This window comes from Oncorhynchus kisutch, unplaced genomic scaffold (assembly GCF_002021735.2).
Source record: "Oncorhynchus kisutch isolate 150728-3 unplaced genomic scaffold, Okis_V2 scaffold776, whole genome shotgun sequence".
In the NCBI taxonomy this organism is placed as follows: Eukaryota; Metazoa; Chordata; class Actinopteri; order Salmoniformes; family Salmonidae; genus Oncorhynchus; species Oncorhynchus kisutch.
The window spans coordinates 45877-59422 of record NW_022262721.1 but is presented as its reverse complement, the minus strand read 5'-3'; the positions used below and the strand labels follow the sequence as shown (position 1 = coordinate 59422).

The 13546-nt window shown below is 46.9% G+C and overlaps 1 protein-coding gene across 1 annotated transcript in view; it reads right to left on the bottom strand.

The window, feature by feature from the left end:
* Window positions 1-13243, bottom strand: part of LOC116361914 (voltage-dependent T-type calcium channel subunit alpha-1I-like) — a 148154-nt gene extending 134911 nt beyond the window's left edge. The window contains exon 1 of the mRNA XM_031816315.1: window positions 12125-13243. The gene's annotated coding sequence lies outside the window, so the exon portion shown is untranslated. The remainder of the gene's footprint in view (window positions 1-12124) is intronic.
* Between the last annotated feature and the right edge of the window lie 303 nt (window positions 13244-13546).

The following is a 13546-nucleotide window of genomic DNA, read 5'->3' as shown; positions in this document are numbered from 1 at the left end:
CCCAACACACTGGGACTGGCTGTCTGATACATCCCTGACAGTACTACACTATGGAGGACACACACCGAGGACAGACACACACACAGACACACACAGACACACACACACACACACACACAGCCCTAAGAAGTGCCAACCACTAGTAGTACTCATCACCGGTAGTCATTATGATGCTCAAACTGGCATCTGTCCTGGAGATGTATCCGGTATCCATGGCCTAAAACTGTCCATCAGTATTCCCCTAGAGCAGGGGTATTCAACTCTGACCCTATGAGGTCCGGAGCCTGCTGCTTTTCTGTTCATCCTGGTGTCCCAGGTCTAAACCAGTCCCTGATTAGAGGGGAATCCCCCACCTGGTGTCCCAGGTCTAAATCAGTCCCTGATTAGAGGGGAATCCCCCACCTGGTATCCCAGGTCTAAACCAGTCGCTGATTAGAGGGGAATCCCCCACCTGGTGTCCCAGGTCTAAATCAGTCCCTGATTAGAGGGGAATCCCCCACCTGGTATCCCAGGTCTAAATCAGTCCCTGATTAGAGGGGAATCCCCCACCTGGTGTCCCAGGTCTAAATCAGTCCCTGATTAGAGGGGAATCCCCCACCTGGTATCCCAGGTCTAAACCAGTCCCTGATTAGAGGGGAATCCCCCACCTGGTGTCCCAGGTCTAAATCAGTCCCTGTTTAGAGGGCAACAATGCCCGTGTTGGAAAAGGCTTCCAGGTCCAGAGTTGAGAGTGAGGGCCTAGAGACTAATTCCACCTACCTTCTCAATCATCTATCCCCATCCACTCTGTGTGTTTACCCTCCAAACCGCTCTACTTTCCAACTCAATCCATCTTCTGTACAACTGATGGCACAGGTCCTCTAGGGTTCCTCTGATTATTCATAGGGCCTGTATCCCAAATGGCACCCTATTCCATACAGTGTACTACTTTTGACCAGAGCCCAATGGGTTTCCCTATGGGTTCTGGTCAAAAGTAGTACACTATATAGGGTTCCATTTAAGATGCAGCCAGAAGAGTCATTTCTCATGTTGTTGCAGGCTTCAGTCTTCTGTAGTCTAATGCATTTTTATGTCCTACTGACATGTCAGTGACATCAGAGGACATTCAGCTGAGTGGTTGACTGGATGAGGCTGGTTCTAAATCAGGGATGTGACAGGCCTGTCAGTCATTATTAACTATTAACCCCTGGAACCCAATGGGACATGACATAGAATGTTATAACAACTGAGGTTAGGATTAAGTCAATTTTTAAATGTATATACACATCTTCATTTCCTCATGATTACCGATGAGCATATAGTTACACATTCCCTAACACTTCAGTTAGATGTATTAGTGAATTCCAAACAGGTTCTTAAAAGAACAGCAGCAGAACTGCCCATACATACAGTACATGCTGACCCAGTCCATCTGTGGCATGTGGTGCTTTCAGGCAGGCAGGCAGGCAGGTCTCTGTCTGTCTGTCTGCCTGCCTGCCTGCCTGCCTGCCTGCCTGCCTGCCTGTCTGTCTGTCTGTCTGTCTGTCTGTCTGTCTGTCTGTCTGTCTGTCTGTCTGTCTGTCTGTCTGTCTGTCTAGTCTGTCTGTCTGTCTGTCTGTCTGTCTGTCTGTCTGTCTGTCTGTCTGTCTAGTCTGTCTAGTCTGTCTGGTCTGGTCTGGTCTGTCTGTGTGCAGAGAGGACCATCTCCCTGTACTGTGATCAATCAGATTCGGCTGCAGACAGAGAGCTGACATTTACAACAGCCAGGGACCCGGGCTATACATCTGCCACACTCTGGACATGACATCACTGTCTCTCCCTTCTCTCACTGAGGCTCGGGATCTGACTGAGTGGGTGTGAGTGAGTGTGAGAATCTAAGGGTAAATCATGTGACTGGCAGTCTCTAGGAAGCTGGAAGGACAGACACAGCTTGTAAGGGTACCCATAAGGGACAAAACTAGCACAGGGCAGGAAAAGAGAGATCAGGCGGGGGGGGAAAGGGGACTGGGGGTAAAAAAGAAATGCGTGGTTATGTTCCTGGGGCTTGATAGTTGAAAGCACAGTTGTGTACAGTAAGCCTTTTACATTCATTTCATCAGTCACTAAGGAAAGGAAGCACATCAGGCAATTGGGACCAGTCAAGAAAAAGACACAGTCAGAGAGTAGCTGGCTTTGTACTGTAGTCTTGAAGTGAAGGAGATAAGGAAGGGTTGAGTTATGGAGGAAAGGAGATGAGGAAAGGAGTCCTGTGAGAGTAATAGGACACTGCAGGTGTCTGTCTACCAATCAGCTAGATCCCCAGCTTAGCAGTTGTAAAAGTAAAGGAGGCAAGAAAAGGAGTCCAAAAGAGTATTAGGACACTGCAGGTCAGGTGTCTATCTACCTTTCAGTGAGAGATGACCTGGCTTTGTGAGAGATCACCTGGCTTTGTGAGAGATCACCTGGCTTTGTGAGAGATCACCTGGCTTTGTGAGCGATCACCTGGCTTTGTGAGAGATCACCTGGCTTTGTGAGAGATCACCTGGCTTTGTGAGAGATCACCTGCCTTTGTGAGTGATCACCTGGCTTTGCAGTCATGAAGTTAAGGAGAGGAGGAAAGAAGTCCAGTATGAGTACTGGGACAAACCTGGACAACCTGGACAAGACGAAGAGACAAGACGAAGGGACAAACCTGGACAACCTGGACAAGACGAAGAGACAGAGAGAAAGACAGAGGCAGAGATGGAGTCAGAGTTGGAGACAGACCCAGAGACAGACATAGAGTCAGAAACAGAGACATAGAGTCAGAGAAGGAGACAGCGAGTCAGAGAGAGAGACAGCAAGTCAGAGAGAGAGACAGTGAGTCAGAGAGAGAGAGAGAGACAGTGACAGAGGCAGACAGAGAGAGACAGAGGCAGACAGAGAGAGACAAATAGACAGAGGCAGACAGAGACGGATAGAGATGCAGAGAGAGACAGAGTGACAGAGGCAGACAGAGAGAGACAGAGGGAGAGGCAGACAGAGGCAGACAGAGAGAGACAGAGAGACAGAGGCAGACAGAGACAGATAGAGATGCAGAGAGAGAGACAGAGTGACAGAGGCAGACAGAGGGAGAGGCAGACAGAGGCAGACAGAGAGAGGACAGAGAGAGAGAGAGGCAGACAGAGAGAGACAGAGGCAGACAGATAGAGACAGAGGCAGACAGAGAGAGACAGAGGGAGAGGCAGACAGAGGCAGACAGTGAGAGACAGAGAGGAGAGAGAGAGAGAGAGAGAGAGAGAGAAGAGAGAGAAGAGAGCGAGAGAGACAGAGGACAGACAGAGACATACAGTCTGAGTGCAGCTGGCTTTGAGCCAGAGACTGTTTGTTTTACATCCGCTTCTTCTCTTCCCCCCTTCTCCCCCCCCCTTCTCTCCTCTCCTTCTCCCCCCTTCTCTCTCTCCCTCCTCTCCTCTCCTCCCCCTTCTCTCCTCCCCCCCCTTCTCTCTCCCTCTCCCCTCCCCCTTCTCTCCTCCCCCCTTCTCTCTCCCTCCTCTCCTCCCCCTTCTCTCCTCCCCCCCCTTCTCTCTCTCCCTCCTCTCTTATCCTCTTCCCCCTCCTCTCCTCCCCCCCTCCTCTCCTCTCCTCTTCCTCCTTCTCTCCCTCCTCTCCTCTCCTCACCCCTTCTCTCCCTCCTCTCCTCTCCTCCTCTGCCTTCTCTCCCTCCCTCCTCTCCTCCTCCCCCTTCTCTCCCCTCCTCTGCTCTTCCCCCTTCTCTCCCTCCTCTCCTCTCCCCCTTCTCTCCCTCCTCTCCCCCTTCTCCCCCCTTCTCTCCCTCCTCTCCTCTCCCCCCTTCTCTCCCTCCTCTCCTCCCCCCCCTTCTCTCTCTCCCTCCTCTCTTCTCCTCTTCCCCCTTCTCTCCCCCCTTCTCTCCCTCCTCTCCTCTCCTCCTCTGCCTTCTCTCACTCCCTCCTCTCCTCCTCCCCCTTCTCTCCCTCCTCTCCTCTCCCCCTTCTCTCCCTCCTATCCTCTACTCCTCCCCCCATTCTCTCCTCTCCTCCTCCCCCCTTCTCTCCCTTCTCTCATCTCCTTCTCCCACCCCCCTCATCCCCCTGGCACCAACCTTTAATTTATAAGCAACACTCATTCATAACCTGGTGCAGTGTTTGTGTGTGTGTCTATCTGTGTGTGAATGTGTGTGCGTGTGCGTGTGTAATGAGGGGTCAAATCCATTTCACACACTCACACAGTACACTAAAGAGTTCCCTAGTCCTGAAATCGGTAAGGGAGGGAGGCTGCAGCGAACACAAGCAGCACACACACCACAAACACAAGCAACACACACACACACCACAAACACAAGCAGCACACACACCACAAACACAAGCAGCACACACACACACAGCAAACACAAGCAACACACACACACACACACCACAAACACAAGCAACACACACACACACCACAAACACAAGCAGCACACACACACACGCAGCAAACACAAGCAACACACACACACCCGCAGCACACATACAGCACACACACACACACCGCAAACACATGCAACACACACACAGCACACACACACACCGCAAACACACATAGCACACACACATAACTGCAAACACACACTGCAAACACACGCAGCACACATACAGCACACACACGCGGCACACACGCTCAACGCAAACACACACAGCACACACAGCGCAAACACACACGCTCACTGCAAACACGCGCAGCACACACACACACACACACACACATACTGTACAGCTGTAACATTACAATTTAGCACACTCTTTATCCAACGTGACTTACAGGTGGATAAATAAAATGTTTCGTTTGAATAAAAAATTTATATTTCCGGTGTAGAACTAAGCTGTCCACTTTTTATGAAGGCTGCTCCTGACACAGTAGTCTTCCCCTCTGCCATCCTCTCTGGGTCGGCACTGTGTCTCCCAGGCCAATGGTGATATGATCACATTTCTCACAGCTGTCTTGTCACCTGTCAGCACTGTCACCACCATGGCACCCTGTTCCATCTCTATGACACTGAAGTCACGTTCAGTGAGCCATCTAAACTGACACCAGATGTTCTGGGAACCTGTTGGTGTCACAGCACCAGTGATGAGATACCACTGGTGCCATGCCGCTGAGTTTAACTGGACTTAAACCAAATCCATGGTACTTAGAAGCACCGAGTTCTTGATTAAATTCCCTGCATGGGTCATATCTCCTGAATACTTTATATTGTATTCAGAATATCACATTGATTGTGGGAGCCTCCTTGTCAGGAAATGAGAATTCTGGGCTACAATAGGGCTTAAAAGCAGCAAGAAGAACAGGGCAACATAACACAAAGACTAGAGTCCACAGCAGCCCTGTACCAGCCCTCCTACGGTGCGTTAGATATACTTAGCATTATGTTGGCAGTACCTTGACAGGTAGTCAGAACCAACACAGTAGGATGTCAATAGGGATTAGCTACAACACACACCTGAGCACTCAGTGTGATAACACCTGGGGAATAATCCCTGAGCGCTGGGAACCACACAGAGCAGAGGAGTGTGGGTAAATATCGGGAATTATGATGACTAGAGTAGACAAACAGGCCATTATGACCAGAGGAGGTGACAGAGAGGGGGGAGAGGTGACGCACACACTGTGACACACACACGGTGACACACACAGACACACTGACACACACGCAGTATCAGGGGAGGAGATGTGTGACTGATATCTACAGTGGGGCAAAAAAAAGTATTTAGTCAGCCACCAATTGTGCAAGTTCTCCCACTTAAAAAGATGAGAGAGGCCTGTAATTTTCACAGGTACACTTCAACTATGACAGACAAAATGAGAAAATTAATTAATTTACAAATTATGGTGGAAAATAAGTATTTGGTCACCTACAAACAAGCAAGATTTCTGGCTCTCACAGACCTGTAACTTCTACTTTAAGAGGCTCCTCTGTCCTCCACTCGTTACCTGTATTAATGGCACCTGTTTGAACTTGTTATCAGTATAAAAGACACCTGTCCACAGCCTCAAACAGTCACACTCCAAACTCCTCTATGGCCAAGACCAAAGAGCTGTCAAAGGACACCAGAAACAAAATTGTAGACCTGCACCAGGCTGGGAAGACTGAATCTGCAATAGGTAAGCAGCTTAGTTTGAAGAAATCAACTGTGGGAGCAATTATTAGGAAATGGAAGCCATACAAGACCACTAATAATCTCCCTCGATCTGGGGCTCCACGCAAGATCTCACCCCGTGGGGTCAAAATGATCACAAGAACGGTGAGCAAAAATCCCAGAACCACACCGGGGGACCTAGTGAATGACCTGCAGAGAGCTGGGACCAAAGTAACAAAGCCTACCATCAGTAACACACTATGCCGCCAGGGACTCAAATCCTGCAGTGCCAGACGTGTCCCCCTGCTTAAGCCAGTACATGTCCAGGACTGTCTGAAGTTTGCTAGAGAGCATTTGGATGATCCAGAAGATTGGGAGAATGTCATATAGTCAGATGAAACCAAAATATAACTTTTTGGTAAAAACTCAACTTGTCGTGTTTGGAGGACAAAGAATGCTGAGTTGCATCCAAAGAACACCATACCTACTGTGAAGCATGTGGGTGGAAACATCATGCTTTGGGGCTGTTTTTCTGCAAAGGGACCAGGACGACTGATCCGTGTAAAGGAAAGAATGAATGGGGCCATGAATCGTGAGATTTTGAGTGAAAACCTCCTTCCATCAGCAAAGATGAAGATGAAACATGGCTTGGTCTTTCAGCATGACAATGATCCCAAACACACCGCCCGGGCAACGAAGGAGTGGCTTCGTAAGAAGCATTTCAAGGTCCTGGAGTGGCCGAGCCAGTCTCCAGATCTCAACCCCATAGAACATCTTTGGAGGGAGTTGAAAGTCCGTGTTGCCCAGCAACAGCCCCAAAACATCACTGCTCTAGAGGAGATCTGCATGGAGGAATCGGCCAAAATACCAGCAACAGTGTGTGAAAATCTTTTGAAGACTTACAGAAAACGTTGGACCTCTGTCATTGCCAACAAAGTGTATATAACAAAGTATTGAGATAAACTTGTTATTGACCAAATACTTATTTTCCACCATAATTTGCAAATAAATTCATTACAAATCCTACAATGTGATTTTCTGGATTTTTTCCTCTCATTTTGTCTGTCATAGTTGAAGTGTACCTATGATGAAAATTGCAGACCTCTCTCATCTTTTTAAGTGGGAGAACTTGCACAATTGGTGGCTGACTAAATACTTTTTTGCCCCACTCTATGTTGCTATGCTACAATCAGTTCTCACATATCCTCAATGTGAGATATGACATCTGATTTAAAAATATATATTTAAACCTTTATTTAACTAGGCAAATCTGTTGCAATCAAGTCTTTTGTGAAATGTAATTAATTGCAGAATTGGCAGAATATTCTGCCGTTATTCATTGCACAACCCAACAGACCTGTGAATCAATTCAAATACTACAGCTGGCCTTGATTGAGCTTGTCTGGTACCTGGAACCAACATAGTAGTAGCCAAACTCCACACCTGCCCTTGTTGGACTCCAGGCAGGCTAAAGCCAAACTCCACACCTGCCCTTGTTGGACTCCTGGCAGGCTAAAGCCAAACTCCACACCTGCTCTTGTTGGACTCCAGGCAGGCTAAAGCCAAACTCCACACCTGCCCTTGTTGGACTCCAGGCAGGCTAAAGCCAAACTCCACACCTGCCCTTGTTGGACTCCAGGCAGGCTAAAGCCAAACTACACACCTGCTCTTGTTGGACTCCAGGCAGGCTAAAGCCAAACTCCACACCTGCCCTTGTTGGACTCCAGGCAGGCTAAAGCTAAACTCCACACCTGCCCTTGTTGGACTCCAGGCAGGCTAAAGCCAAACTACACACCTGCCCTTGTTGGACTCCAGGCAGGCTAAAGCAACTGCTTAAAGTACTTGAAAGATAGTCTGGTCTGCAACACAAGAACAGCATTCTGTTGCATTAAACTACTGTAGAACGTCGTCTAATAGCATCTGGCCTTGATGGAGAGAGGAGTCAGAAGACACACTCACTCGTACTGTTCTGTTTAGCCTTCCAGCCATATGATACAGCCCATTAACATCAACATTAGATTAACCCCCCCCCCCCCCCCCCCCCACACACACACACACACACACACTTACATACACACTGGTCGTGACTCAGCAGCTTAGCCTGGTGGTAGATTGTGAGTGAGTCATGTTCCTTCCAGGAGAGGAGACTGGATGGTAAGGGGCTGTAAGGACACCTGGCTGGACACAAAGAGCCCTTCCTTGGCCTCTAATCCTCCCACCTCAGCCTCTCCCTCCCAGCTCTGGAGGACAGGTGGAGAGTCCTCTAGCTAGCTCCTCAGTTACCTCATCTTCACCCTCTCTCTTCCTCTGTGTCATTCTCTCTCCCTCTCTGTATTTTATTCTCTCTCCTCCTCCCTCTCTCTCCTCCTCCCTCTCTCTCTCCTCCTCCCTCTCCCTCCTCCCTCTCTCTCCTCCTCCCTCTCCCTCCTCCTCCACTCGTCACAATATTTCCCTTTGCTTTGTTCTCCATCACATAATATCGACAGCTGCCTCCGCGGTGCCTCAGAGCCTCTCTCTCTCTCCTCTCTCTCTCTCCCCCCCCCTCCCCATCTCCATGGTTCTCTCGTTGTATGCACGCTCAATCTTTGCCTTTACAGGGCTCTGTCAAGTCTCTCTCTGACCTACCCTCTCTCTCCAGAAGCAGAGTGTTCTGTTTAACTGAGTAAATCAGTAGCATTTCCCCCACTGCTGCCGCCACCACTCCATCTCTCTCTCCCTGTATTTTTTACTTCCTCCCTAACCTTCCACCTCTTTTTCTCCCTCTCCCTCTTGTCTCCTTCAATCCTCTCTTCTATCCCTCTTTCTCCCTCCCTCTCTTTCTCAATCTCTCCCCCATATCCCTCCTTCAATCCCATCCTCTCTCCCTCCCTACCTTTTCCTCCTTCCATCCCTCTCATCTCTCCCTTTCCTTCCATCCACCCATTTCTCTCCCTCCCTTCATCCCTCCCTTTCCCTCTCTCTCCCTCTCTAACAGTGCCACCCACCATCACTTTTAGTCTATTGTGAGTGAGCTGCACAAAGCAGTCCAAATGCCCTGTCTGGTCCCCTGTAGAGCAGAGCATTATGACTTCTCCCACTGTGGAGACACAGCCAGTTTGGGGTCATATACACACAAGACTATCTGCAGAGGACCAATTGTAACATGTGTGTGTGTGGGGGGGGGGGGGGGCAATATACTGTTTCCTCCTCTCACTTTCCTTAATGTGTTACTTGTCCACTTTCCTTTCTCATCGTGCCCCATTGCTATCCCAATTAGAACAATACAATGGCATATAGGAATGAAAACAATCACACATGGTATATTCAAATGCTTAACACTACGATTGCCTGCCAGTTGCATTGTGTAACACCAGCCTGAGGTGAGACTTCCCATTCAGAAGGTTAATATAGGCTGATTCATAAAATAATATTGACAAAACTGCACTTTTAAACAACGCACACATCAAGGCCAAGCACAGACACACCACGTACGAATAAAAAAAACATGAACTTTACATGTGAACATGTCAAGTGTTCCAAAAACTTGAAATTTCATGTGAAAATGTGATTTTTCTGTAAGGGACACAAACACATCTGCACCTCTGGGGCCCTACAGGGCAGCTATCAGTCAATGGGCTTATTTAGTGTTTGCTTTAGGGGTCAGAGTTCAGGTAACACAATTACACCCTGCGCCAGCCGGCCTCCTAGACACTTTATTATATGCAGGCCTTATAGAGCACAGCCTAGGTCAAGCTGTGAGGTCTGTGGTTATTCTAGGTCAAAAGGGGACCATCACACTCTCTCAGCAGCTTGGCTGCTGGGTAAAACCTGCACACTGAGACACAGGTGTAATTGGTCCGCACTGTGGCTAACTTGTATATAGTTTGACCAGAAAAGCCATCTGATTGGCAGATGAGTGGCAACCCTGATTAGAAGCACCTGCTGCTCATCGGTTGTTCCCTATAAATGCTGTTTTTAGTTAAAGGAAAATTGTACCTACACACTGTAGAAGACTGCAAAGCCGAAACATCTCTGTACACTATCCCTGATGCAGTGAAAATTATACAAACAATGGAGAATGAAGCTTCATGCAGCATCTTTTTGAGTGATGACCCAGTACACATGTTTTTTATTCTAGGTCAGGATGTGAGGTCTGTGGTTATACTCATTCACTAGAATAGGTCTATATTTATGTCTCAGAGTAGGAGTGCTGATCTAGGATCAAGTCCCCATGTCCATTCATTATAATCTAAAAGGCTAAACTGATCCTAGATCAGCACCCCTATACTGTAAGAAGCTTTATGCATATGAGCCCTGAACTAGGATAATACGAGTATACCTAACAGTCTGTTTGAAAGCATTGCTGTTATAGATGCATGCTTTCTGTCAAATAGCGTAAATAGGGAAACGGGATACCTAGTCAGTTGTACAACTGAATGCATTCAACTGAAATGTGTCTTCTGCATTTAACCCAACCGCTCTGAATAGCCATTTAGTGTTACATTTTAACATTGAAATTCAATGAAAAAGCTAATCATCATCATCATCTATATCGTTGACATCTCCATCAACATGATATGTCAAATCCAGCTAAAGTGCAACTGAATCGATGATTCCTTTCAATTTTAAAGTTCAATCCAGCTGAGGGGTGAGAAAATCTACACACCAATAACGAGCCATATAGGCCTGCATCAAGTGTTGCTTGCCATGACGGCTGTTGTGTTGTGTGGCTGCTTTGTCTGTGAAGACATCATTTTTAGCCAGAGGAGGAGCGCGAGCTGGAGCGTTGGCGGCCAGTTAGACCGCTAATATCAGACACGGAGGCCGGAGATGGACATCTGAACTTTAGGTCGGACCGGGAAACGGGAAACAGGGAGACATATCCGACAATGCGGAGGTGTCGCTCTTGATGGAACGTTAGAACAGCTGGTATCCCTCATGCGCTGATTGCTTGGTGGCTGCTGCAGCCGGGACAGTGTGTGCGTGCGTGCAGAGAGAAACAGCTGTAAACACAGCACATAACTATTTCCCATTTCAGCACCATGGACAGCGCTTTAGACGAATGCAAGGTAACGCCTTAGAAAGTGAGTATAAATCTAACCACAGAGCCTCACGGACTTATATGCACTGTTCAGTAGCATGCCCATTAAAATAAAGCTATCTTGAACATACACCTGATACCAGACTAAGGTAAACTAACTAGCCTGGTATGAAAAACTATCTTCCCATATTATCAATTCAGGCCAGAGTTTTTACACGATGACACATTAATTGTTGATCAATTGTGGCCAATGCCACCATCCATCTTCTTGTTGCGTTGTTTCTAAAGGTGACCTCTTGTGAGAAAAATGGCTCTGATTGGGCTCCTTAAACCAACCACCCAGGTTTAGAGCCACTACAATCTAATAGCCTATTATCTTGGATGGATGCATAAACATGACCATGCATGAGTTCATTGCTGTATAAGGCAGACGTCATCAGATTATAGCATTACTTGTAGTCTGATGGCCATTAAGAATAGGCCTACATTGGAAATAGTTAAGTGATCCATTTCAGCAGGCTACGCATTGGTTATGATATATTTATATAAGCCAAATGTCGAGGATTTGGATAAAGGCATTGGGAAGGAATTGGCAGCCTAATGTTTATATTTGTTTTTTATTTTATTCACTTTGATAATATTCTGTATAATGAAAAGCGCTTTACAAATGTAATAAATTATTACTATTAATATCCTAGGTGCTTTCATCCTAGTCAATGTTCTTTGTTTTTTCCGGTGTATTTTCAATTGTATTCGGAATATTTAATTATTGTTTCTGAGCCACACAGTTAAACGAAATAGACCAGCTACAGCTACAATAAATATGTTGTTATTGTATACAGTACGTAGCCTATAGCTAATATTACATTGCTCTTTTCAGCTTTCTAATTCCCATGTTCCCATCCGTACAGAAGCGATCGCGCTATTCTCTTTCCACCGACATGCAAATGGTTGAGATGCGTGCAGTATGAGAATTCTGTGCGTATCGACATAACCAATCACAAGAGTCTGAAGTATTGTGGAAACTTACCTTGGCTGACATCAAAAAGGTGTGTCCAGGCTCACTGAACAATAGCGGCGTCTGGCGATTCGCTTGTCAAAAAGACCTGAGAGGAAAAATCAATATCCACGAGTCGAAAAACGTCTTAATGTTTCCAGACGCATTATTCCGGTTAAATCAAGATGTATGACCAATATTTAGATGCTAAGCTACACAACTGATGTATTGCGGAGGAATTGCCCAAATAACTTAGGAACCGAAATACGGTTTAGCTGGTTCGAGAGGAGCTCTGTAGCCTTGGCAACTCTGAGTGTGAGCTGGGCTCGAGCAGGTTGCAATATTCACATTTCGACAGGGCAAGCTAACGGTGTTTTCTTTCCGTGCTCCAGTTGGATGTTAATTCCACCTCACCAACTGCTGTATGTCAAGTTGGTAAAAAAGTAGGAATACCAGTTGGAAATTCGCAACCCCAAAACATCTGAAACGTTATTACAGAGTTTGAATTCCATTTAGGAGATCAGTTCGGAACATTTCATTTTTCCTCCGTCACGTTCGGCGCATTGTAGATCCACGAGAAGGACTTCTAGAAATAATCGTATGAGTCCGAGTATTTTTTTCAGTTCAAATTAAATACATTCCCTCTTTCTGCCTTGTCTCAGAAAAATAGTGAGTGCTTCCCTAAAAACATCCAAAACGTTTTCAATGGCGTATATTCCAATAGTAGGAACACAATTATCGAATTGTCACATTGTATATGGAAGCGCATGGATTTGTGCTTCACATCGAGTCTCCTCCAGTTGTCGTCGTACACTTGAAGTATAAAGCATAATGGACCAACCCTTTCTGATCCACTGAGAAAACACACAACAGTTCCGTTCAATTTTGATGAAAAGAGCTTTGAACCTATTTTCCACTAAATGAGAACTTATTTGATGTTCACTTGCGCATCTCAGAAATGCTTCACAGCTCAAGCAGGTATAATATTCTCACCGTATCGCCTCCTATGGCTATTCATTGAGGTGGCAAGTCAACAAAACATCTTGCCGGTGAAAAGGGCTCAGGAGCGGTTATTGGGAGAGGCTGGAGAGCGTCGAGAGACAACCGACCTGCTCACCAGCATCTCACGAGACTGGGACTGTGAGCGCATCGTGATACGGTTTGCGTGTAGTGGCGCAACGCTGAATGTGCACACCTTAAGAATATTTCCGTTTTTCCCTCGGCGTTCGAGGCGACGCGATTCTCCCATGTCATGGATTTCTCTTTTGTGGGAAAGTGAGTAGCCTAATGGTTTCGCTACATGGAATGTATTTTAGTTGGGGGAGACTGAGAAATGGAAATAGTTGGGAAATATTATTTTGCGTTAAGTATTGTGTCATCTCGTCAACGCTCTCCCTCACACTCCCTGATAGTGTAAATAAGAGAGGGAGACGCAGAATTGGCGCAGGCGCATGC